At 42.6% G+C, this 10,213-nt stretch overlaps 1 protein-coding gene across 5 annotated transcripts in view; it reads right to left on the bottom strand.

Moving 5' to 3' along the window:
• The window catches only part of DYM (dymeclin), a 374,546-nt gene that overhangs the window by 174,847 nt on the left and 189,486 nt on the right, over window positions 1–10,213 (bottom strand). The gene's annotated exons all lie outside the window — the stretch shown is intronic.

The following is a 10,213-nucleotide window of genomic DNA, read 5'->3' as shown; positions in this document are numbered from 1 at the left end:
CTGCTGTTCATAAACCACCCAGTTTATGGTGTCTTGTTACAGCAGCCCGAACAAGACAGGGTGGCCTTGAGAAATGCCAACATTTAAGAGTGTCACGAGATCACTTTACATCTAGATAGAGGAAGATAAACTTTAAAAGAATTTTGATGAGTAGCCAAGAAAACCATAAGGAAGACCAAGAAACCAAGAAGAGATTGTGGGGAGGAAAGAATGGTTAACAGTGTCCAACACAACTAGGAAGGCAAGTAAGACAGAAAATGCCCCACAGACTTGGCAACACCAAGGCACTGGCGACCAACAGTTCATTTTGTTCATAACATTAAAACTTCCACTCATTAAAACATCCTTTGAATGTAAGATTCTCTGATATTTTAATCCCATTGATTAGCTCATTTACATGCATTAAATATGCATTAAGTTTCTAAGGGAGATTTCTACAAACTAAAAAACATAAAATAGTGCACACACACATAATTTTATACTATTTTACACAGAATAAAGCTTCCATATCCAAGAAAATAAGCAAAGGAAAATCTGGAACAAATGTCAGGAAACTACACAACAGTGGTAGAAGCACACCCTTGAATCATTTAACTCCCTGGCAGCACAAGCCATTTTTCCTGGAGCTGAATCTACTGCCAGCAATGAACATCCTGGGAATCTCTAGTATGAAGGATTAAACGACTGGCCCCGGCACTGGAAAATACATTGAAAGGAACAATCCAGGACTAGCTCAGAGGGATGAAATGACCTAATAATCCCACTGCCAGGTCTAGAAAGTAGCAGAGATCAGAACACTAAAAGGGACCTTGCTAACAATTAACACAGCAATTTAAACATGCTTTCTTGAGTTCTCTGATTATCTCAGTTGCTGAAGGGACTCGGAATAAGAAATCCTCATATTTGTAAAATAAAATATTTAATCAGTTAAAATGTATGCTATCATTGACAAATGATATTTAATCAAATTCTGTGATTTAAAAATCTTCCAATAAGTAATTCATCCTAAATTAGCACTTACATTGGGATATATATGCATCAAAAACACTAAAACAATTTTAGAAACTTAAAAAGCAGCCACATATATCAGATACCAATTTTACAACTTTTTTGCTCAAATACTTGTTTCTTGGTTTGAAAATATTTGTTAGATTCAGATATAAATTTGTTAATAACTATGGATTAACCATTACTTCCTAGGGACAACCATTATTTCCAAGAATGTTTTGGAACTTGAAATTGTCTTTGAAGACTTCAGTTACAGATTCTCATTGCCCATAAAAACAATGTAGTTAAAAGCAATGATTTTCAAATAAGTTTTTAAAAAAAGTTTTAGGAACAGTAAGAGTCATATTACCAGGGCATCTAAAAATGTTAGATTGAGTAGATGGAAATTTACATGGTACTCATTAAGTATACCACTGTCCCTTGTTTTAAAGTTGCTTTCATCTGTATTTACATGTGTGGGTAAACAGATAAATTTATTAGTGGCATTCCTTTCTACCTGGCATGTGTTTTTAAAGTCTTTTGACTCTGGACAAAGCAACTATTCAAAAAGAATGGCATCATGGTTCTCTACTTCAGACATTTACTCTGCAAATGCCCAATATGGACATGTAGTAATGCAAAGCTGGCTTGGCTCCCAGCAACGCACGGTTCTATATGGCTCGATGTTGTATCTCAATGTGTTAATAGTGTGCTCCTGTCCATTCTGCTTGTGATCTAATCAGCAAGGTCTAAGCATCCACAAATGCAAACATTCATTCCAAATCCCTTCCAGCACTTTCTTTTCTAGAACACAGAGTTGGGATGAAGGGGGCACTGATGGAAATTTTCTAAGGGAAGAACAAAATTTACCTAAAATTATTTTTTGATGAGATTTGCTTGCAATCTATATCTTAAAAGAAGCATTTCAATGTCATTATGTTCCTCCTAGCACCAGGGGAGGTGGTAGATTGACAGCACACATTAAAATGATGACTCCTACAGAAGCTAAATTGGTTCCAGTGGGAGTGCAGTTGCTTGAAGGAAAAAAAAGACCTAAAGCACAAACTCATTACAGAAACAGGCATCAGAGACACATGACTCAGACTGAAATGTTTAAAATTTACCTTTTCATAGTATCTGGAGAAACTAAGATACTTGTTTTTGGGGACATTAATGATGACGATACACTAGATTCACAAGTGTTCGGGGTAGGCATTTGGCCTAGTGGTTACGCCAGTGGTTAGGACACACTTATCCCACACTGGAGAGCCTGGGTTCTAAACCTGCCTCTGGCTCCTGTCTCTAGAACCTCAGAGGGAACAATGGTGCCTCAAGTATTGGGTCCCAGACACTCCCATGAGAGACCTGGGCTGTGTTGCAGACTCCCAGCTATAGCCTGGACCAGCCCTGGCTACTGTGAGCATTTGGGAAGTGAACCACTAGATGAGAGCAAATTTCCTCTCTCCTCCTTGCTCTCTCCCCCACCCCCAGGCTTCTCCCCTCTGGCTCCCTTCTCAAATAAAGAAAAAACATTAGGAGGGAAAAGTGGTCCTTAACTCCCATACATCTTTCCACATTGAATAATTTGGGTGTAAACACTAAGAAGGTAATAGAAAGACTGGGTTCACAAATACATATAAAACAGCATGTTCAGTACATTTTATGATCATCAAAAATCTTGCTCACTTTTAAAGGCTTTATATTTTACAAAGTTTCTTTTGCCAAAAATGATTTATAGCCATTGTAAAATTATTCTGAAAAACCTGAATTCTAAGTTGTGATTCTTCAACACAGATGCCACAAGTATTAGATCAGTGAAGCTGGATAATCTGGAGCCATGAAATAAAGCCAATTCTGCTGAGACTGATTAAAATATTTATGTCACATCCTTTCTGTAGCAGAGCTGGGAAAATACACACGAGATAAAATGGTATATAATCCTGAGAGTTGAAAATCTATTGGGATGATTAAAAATAAGAACAAGTATTCACACACATATAGGAAGTATGCCAAACATTCATCATCAGAAGACCATCTCGAGTCATTTTTCAGTTGTGGTCTTGCATACAATGGAGCTGTCACACTCCATCACCCTCTCACCCACATGGGTGGGGTGACACACTAAGCCCACATCTGTGAGTTGGCGGGAGAGGAGGACGGGTGCCATGTGTAACAGGAGTGTGGTCATCACGAAGTTCAAGTGCACTGGTGTGAGTGGGTTGGAGATGAAAAGCCTGATCTCGGACTCACAAGCTCGAGGCTTGTTACAGGCTAACTCCTGACTGTCACAGTAACTGGGACACACAGGAGCCCCTTTAGGAGAAGGGAATGGGGAAGGGGGAGGGGAAGCAGACCATGCAACCTGCCACTTCTGGGTCTTTGCATCTGCTCTCAACTATCTAGAGAGGCTCATTCAGTCCCATCCTCTGACTCCTCCATTTTCTAAGTGTGACTTTTCTATGAGACTCTTCCTGATGGCTTCAGACACATTTTGGTGCCATCCTTTCTGGGTTCCCATTGTGCCTTATGGTTACTATCAACATACAATTATCTCCCCTCAATCATAAGTTCTTTGAGGGCAAATGTTGGATTTTTTTTTTCTAATATTTATTTATTTCTTTGAAAGGCAGAGTTACAGAGAAAGAGGGAGAGGGAGGGAGGGAGGGAGGGAGGGATGGAGGTTGGGAGGGAGGGAGAGAGAGAGGGAGGAATGGAGGGAGGGAGGGGTAGAGAGAGAGAGAGGGAGGAATGGAGGGAGGGATGGGGAGAGAGAGAGGGAGAGGGAGAGAAAAGAGAGAGAGAGGGAGGGAGGAAGAGAAAAGAGAGATCTTCCATCTGCTGGTTTACTCCCCAAATGGTTGTGATGGCCAAGACTGGGCTAGGCCAAAGCCAGCAGCCAAGGACTCCATCTAGGTCTCCCACATGGGTGTAGGAGTCTAATGACTTGGGCCATCTGCTGCTGCTTTCCCAGGAACATCAGCAGGGAGCTGGACTGGAAGTGGAGCAGCCAAGATTAGAACGGGCATTCATATGGGATGCTGACATTACAGGTGGCAGCGTACCCTGATGTGCCACAACACGGGCCCCTGAATTTTCATTTTTGTTTTCCTGGTACCTCACACAGTGCTTGGCATAAAAAAATCACAATATTCATTGGTTCACTAAAGAAAACCTGACAAAAGTTTACGTTCCATACTCAATGATCCACAGGTTATCTTACTTACAGGAGTCTCTTCGCATCACAATTACTTTCATACTACACTGGCAATCACAGTTTGGGCTGGGCTGGGATTCAGAGTCATAACCATAAACATAAAATTACTTCCTTCCTTAGAAGTGAGCAAAGGTTTATAAATCACTATAACAGGAACTTACACAATAAGTTTTCTCTAAGGCATTAACTACTGATTTTTTTGAATCTTAAAAAAATTCACAATTTGTCTACTTCACAGAAATGTAAAATGGTCAATGGTTTTATGGCTCCAGGTCCCCAACTAAAGAAAAACTTCCTACTTTCTTCCAACAGAATATAAAACTAGAGAAGACAGGAATAGAACAGATAAAAGCAGGACATGGTTAATCTCACGGATGGCCAATGTGAAATGGTTATGAAAGAGCTTGCTAGTTATCAATTTATTCATTCTTTGAAGCACTTTGGACTATTCTGAATCCAAATTAACAATACATCTACCAACCTCCAGAACCAGGATGCCTTATGAAAGGCTACGTGTCCTTTGCAACGTACAAGTTGTAACTGGTAGACGTGTGAAATAGGCAAGATAGGATGACAGACAGTGAAGGAGGCAGGAGAGTTTACTGTGGGTAGGAAGACAAGCCAGAGTGCTGTTCTGCTGGTGACCATTCATAAAAAGGGAAAGTCAGATTCAAGGAAGACCTGTTCTATGACCTATAGCCTACTGTCTCCTCTAGCTATCAGTTCTTTGAGTATTCCTTATTTTTTGATTTATTTATTTATCCAAAATTCAGAGTTACACAGAGAGAGGAGAGGCAGAGAGAGAGAAGAGAGAGAGAGAGAGAGAGAGAGAGAGAGAGAGAGAGAGAGAGGTCTTCCATCCACTGGTTTACTCCCCAAATGGCCGCAACAGCCAGGGCTGGGCCAGGCCAAAGCCAGGAGCCAGGAGCTTCATTCAGGTCTCCCACGTGGGTGCAGGGGCCCATGCACTTGGGTCATCTTCCACTGCTCTCCCAGGCACATTAGCAGAGACCTGGATCAGAAGTGGAGCAGCCAGGACTTGAATTGGCACCCATATGGGATGCTGGAACCGCAGACAGTGACTTTACCCACTGTGCCGCAGTGCCAGCTACTTCCTTCTATTTTGTGTGTGATCTATATGGAAATTAACAGTTACTGATGAAGACACTTAGAATCTAGAGGAAGATTCAAAACATAAACATACTGGGGCTGGCGCTGTGGTGCAGCGGGTTAATGCCCTGGCCTGAAGAGCCAGCATCTCACATCTTCCATTTCCAATCCTGCTCTCTGCCTTGGCCTAGGAAAGCAGCAGAGGACAGTCCAAGTCCTTGGGACCCTGCACCTGCATGGGAGACCCGGAAGAAGCTCTTGGCTCCTAGCTTCAGATCGGCACAGTTCTGGCCATTGCAACCAATTGAGGAGTGAACCATTGGATGGAAGACCTTTCTCTCTCTCTCTCTCTCTCTCTCTCTCTCTCTTTTTTCTCCTCTCTCTGTGTAACTCTGACTTTCAAATAAATAAATATTTAAAAAATATAGAAACATATTAAAATTTAAATGACAAGCAAAAATAAGACATGCAGCAAGTCTATGTATTTACTACTATTTGACAAAATAATAGATTGCAAAAAGAGCTATAAGAATAGGAATAGAAGAGAGTATTGTGGAAAATGAAGAATTAAGTGTCAGGAGCAAAAAAATAGTAAATATGTATTATGGGTTACACTGTTTAGCAAAATGACAAATCATAGACTCATAGAAATGTATTTGAAAAAAGCATACCAAAGGGTTTACATCCAAAATACATATAAAAATTCACAAAAATCAGAAAAAAAAAATTCCAAACTGATAGGAAAAAGACCAAAGGTCTGAATAGACATTTCACCGAAGAAGATAAATGGCTGGCAAAGGAGCACATGAAAAGCTGCTCAACATGACGGGTCATTAGGGAAATGCAAATTAAAACCACAAGATAGCACTATATAACCGTTACTGTGGGGAGCAAACCGGACTAGACTGTTACTGGAATTAAGACTTATTCTATGCATCTGCTCTCCCACAATATGGCGCTGGGAGAGAAGTAAACAGCTTCCGCACAGCTGCCTCCAGTTCAACCAATTAACTGTAGGACTTGCTCCTGATTGGAGAGCAGCGTACTCGGCGTGTGGGCAGCCGAGTTGGGATTGGCAGAGGAGGACTATAAAGGAGGAGAGAGACGGCATGCACCAGGAACATCTATGGGGAACATCTAAGGGAACCCGTGCAGCCCCCGAGAGAACCGGCCGGCGGTGTGCCGCTCCCCTGCGGAAGTGGGGAATGCGGCCAGGGGGAACTGCCCTTCCACGGAGGTGGAAGGGATAGTAGCCAACCCGGGAAGAACCAGCAGCAAACCCGGGGAGGGCCGAGCAGACGAAAGAACAGCGCAGGGTCCTGTGTCGTTCCTCCACGAAGAGGGGGAGTGACACGTTACAATGGTTTTTACAAAAAGACAATATTAATTGCTGGTGAGGATGCGGAGTAACTGGAACTCTAATATATTGTTGGCAGGAATGCAAAAGGGGACAGTCACATTGGGAAATTTTGGCAGTTTCTTATAAAGTTAAACATATACTTACCACATGACCAAGAAACACCACTCCTAGTATTTACTCAAGAGAAATGAAATCTTGGGCTCTCACGAAATCCTCTATTTAATATAAATGCTGAGGGCAGCTTCCTGCATAATTGCCCCCGAGTGAAAATAACCCAAGTGTCCTTCACTGGTGAATGGAAAAACTGTGGTATCCACACAAGGGAACACGGGTCAGTAATGAAGAGGAATGACACGCACAGAGCAGGGGTCCATCTCCAGATTCAAGACTGCACGGTGCATGATTCCGTCTGGAAAAATGAAAACTAGAGGCCAGAAAAGGGCGGGGTGGGCAGAAGACTTGACCACCAAGCAGCACAGGGGAATCTCTAGGGAGAGAAATTCTCTTCATCTTGATTGTGGTGGTGAATATATGACTACACGTGTTGATGTCAACTCAAAGAGCCATACACCAAAAAAAGGGAAAATAGGTTTTGGTATATAATAAATCCATCCTCTGGTGAAGCATTAGCCTGTGCTAGTCAAATACACCAGACATATTCTAGGGAAGAAGAAAAATAGGTGACAGATTTTGAGCTCAGTCTATGTACAAGCACTGGCCACTAGTCATTTAGGATCCACACCATGATAATTCCTCTACACTTTTTATGTTTCTTATTCCATGTTAGCATTCTCAAAACAGAACTATATCCCGTCAGGCATCTGGGAACAAAACCAAGTGCTTCCTGCAATGACAGAAATTTGTGAACATCCCACCAAAAATGAACTACACTGAAACTGGCTAAGTTGTTGAGAAAAGCTTCCCCACCCTGTGTACTACAGCAATGGCTCCTTCCACAGCAGTCTGTGGTGTACTGGCCTCAAACAAGTGGCTTATTAGAGAAGACTTATTTCTCCAGGTCTTAATGGAAGTCAAAGGAAATAGTCAATGAAGCACTAAATATTTAATTCAGAACACTCCGTATACTAAGTTTGGTATTATAAGACATATGTCTTATAATTAATAAAACAGATTTTCTCCAGAAGATCCACATTCTGTCTTCTAACAGATAAAATTCTGTAGGAGGTAGAGAACAAAAGAACCAAGTAGAAAAACCCAATACCCTTCACGTAGAAATATTTAAAAGGTAAAAAACAAGTTTCTGCACCAAAATTTTAAAATGCACAATTTCAATAATCAAATAGGTTCATTATTTTTTAAAGTACTGACTTCATGAATGATACTAAAATAATTGTTTTTCTAATGTACAGTATCCATCTTTCAGATCAATACAGTAAATCAGACTACACAGTGCTTTCTGAGAAGTTCAAGGAACCTTAAGATCAACTTCACTATCCTATCACTGAGAGAAGTTGCTTTCTAATTTCCACCTTAGCTCAAGTATTAAAGCAATAAAACCCTCGCTTCAGACTCAGTCTGCTGGGACGGAGCAACGTGCACCAGAGACAAGCAGAGCAGAGCTGCCCGGGGAGGGGTAGGTGGTTGGTCTCAGAGCCCTGGCAGCTCACCCTGCCGCCGGGGCAGAGAACGAGAGATCTGTAGAACAAAACCCAGGACAAACCCCGAAACCCACTGCTTTAAGCAAAGGCACCAGAGGTGTAAGTCTTGGATGGGGACCTTCCTGCCCTTACCTTTCCACCATGTCTCCTGTGTCAGCGCAGAAGAGACACAGCCCCTGCCGAAGAGCCTGAGCTCCCTTGGTTGCTTCCCAAGAACCACGCGGAAAAATGCAGGTCAGAGGTACACTGTCCTAAGTGAGACACTGACATACGGGAAGGATGATTGTACCCCTCGGCATCAGGGTGTTCGTGTGGCAAAATAAAGCAGGGTGGAGTAGACCGGGCCATATCTGACTTCTCACAGTCGGTGGCAGTCTGCTGCCAACTCCAGTAAAATAAACAGCCATGAAAATGCTTCACACTGTCCCTGCGCATCTGTAGCCGAAGAAAATGAGTGTAAGAATCCTACTCAAAATCCCAATGCAACCTGTAAGCACTAACCAGTTTTAAAGAGGGCCCCATCAACAGGACTCCTAAAACTCTTAACGTCTCTGTCTGAATTTATTTCTGCTGGCAGGAAAAGGAACAGAGGTTGGAGACAAGAACACCTCAGAAGTAAACATTCGTCAATGTGGAACAGAACGAAGGCACTGTTTTATAATAACACTTCCACATACTTTCCAAAGTCCCTCTAATTTGCCAGCCCACTGATGTTTTCTACAGTTACACCTGTGATGTTCTTGTTCCCTTGCCTTTACCTATGGACATCCTCTTCATCCTTCAAAGTCCCATGTAAACACCCTGTGGTCACCAAGTCCACCGTTCAACACTAGGTTAGAATTGCTACCCGCTCCCAGCCATATTCTATGCACCACCTGTCACTTTCTTACATGAGCTGGCCATACAGAAATTCTGCTGGGTTGAAATGAAACTTCTTATTCCTAAACGGTACTTTCACTAGTTAAGATCCTTAGATGCATTAGATGGAAAATGCGTGGATTGGCTGCAGACTGTAGGGGTACTCTACCTCAGGCTAGCCAGTGCATACGCTACACTGCAAGTCAAGAGGGAATTTGCAGATATGATTCAAATCATAATGAGAAATTCAAAATGGGAAAATTATCCTGGCCTATCCAGATGTGTGCAGTCTAATCACATGAACCCTTAAGAGCAGAGAACTTCCTCTGGCTGGAGTCATGGAGATGCAGCAGCAGGAGAAGTCAGAGGGACAGCATTTGATGTACCACTGGGCTCTGAGATGTGGGAGCCATGTGCGAGAACAAGAAAGAGGCTTCTAGAAGCTAAAAGTACCCCAAGGTGAACGTCAGCAAGGCAAAGAGGACCAAAGTCCTACAAGCGCAAGGAACTGCACTGTAGCAACAACCTGAGTGAACCTGGGGGGAGAGTCTTCCGAGAGCACCCAGTAGGAGCACAGCAAGCGAGCGACTTGATTTCAGCTTGTGAAGCTGGGGCAGAGAGAGAAGCTGAGCCAAGCCAGGTTTCTGATCTGCACTGTGGCCCCAGGGAGCTGTGCTGTTTTGGGCAGTTCCATCTGAGGTGGCTTGTTACGGCAGCAAGTAGAAACCAGCAGGATAGTCTGGATAAGGGTCCCCTTGTTAGCCCGAGGAGGCTGCTTTGGACTTTTCCTTATACGTGAAACCCTCCTTTAACAAGCTGGTTTTTCCTACTTTCCTGTTGCGCACTGTTGACTCCGATTCTGCCTGACACGTTTGATGAGATCTTTTCAACACATTACAGTATCAACAGCCACAGAGTAACAGAGGTTGAAGTGAAACATTACTTCAAGTTATGAAGAATTCTTTTAAAATACAAGTAATGATAATAGTCACACACTACTTCACTTTTCCAGTGGCAACAAGAGACTGTGTGATGCTGCAAGTGTAATATCACTTACTCCATGGC

Source organism: Oryctolagus cuniculus, chromosome 10 (assembly GCF_964237555.1).
Source record: "Oryctolagus cuniculus chromosome 10, mOryCun1.1, whole genome shotgun sequence".
NCBI classification, from domain to species: domain Eukaryota; kingdom Metazoa; phylum Chordata; class Mammalia; order Lagomorpha; family Leporidae; genus Oryctolagus; species Oryctolagus cuniculus.
The sequence above is the reverse complement of the archived record's forward strand: the minus strand, read 5'-3'. Positions and strand labels throughout refer to the sequence as shown.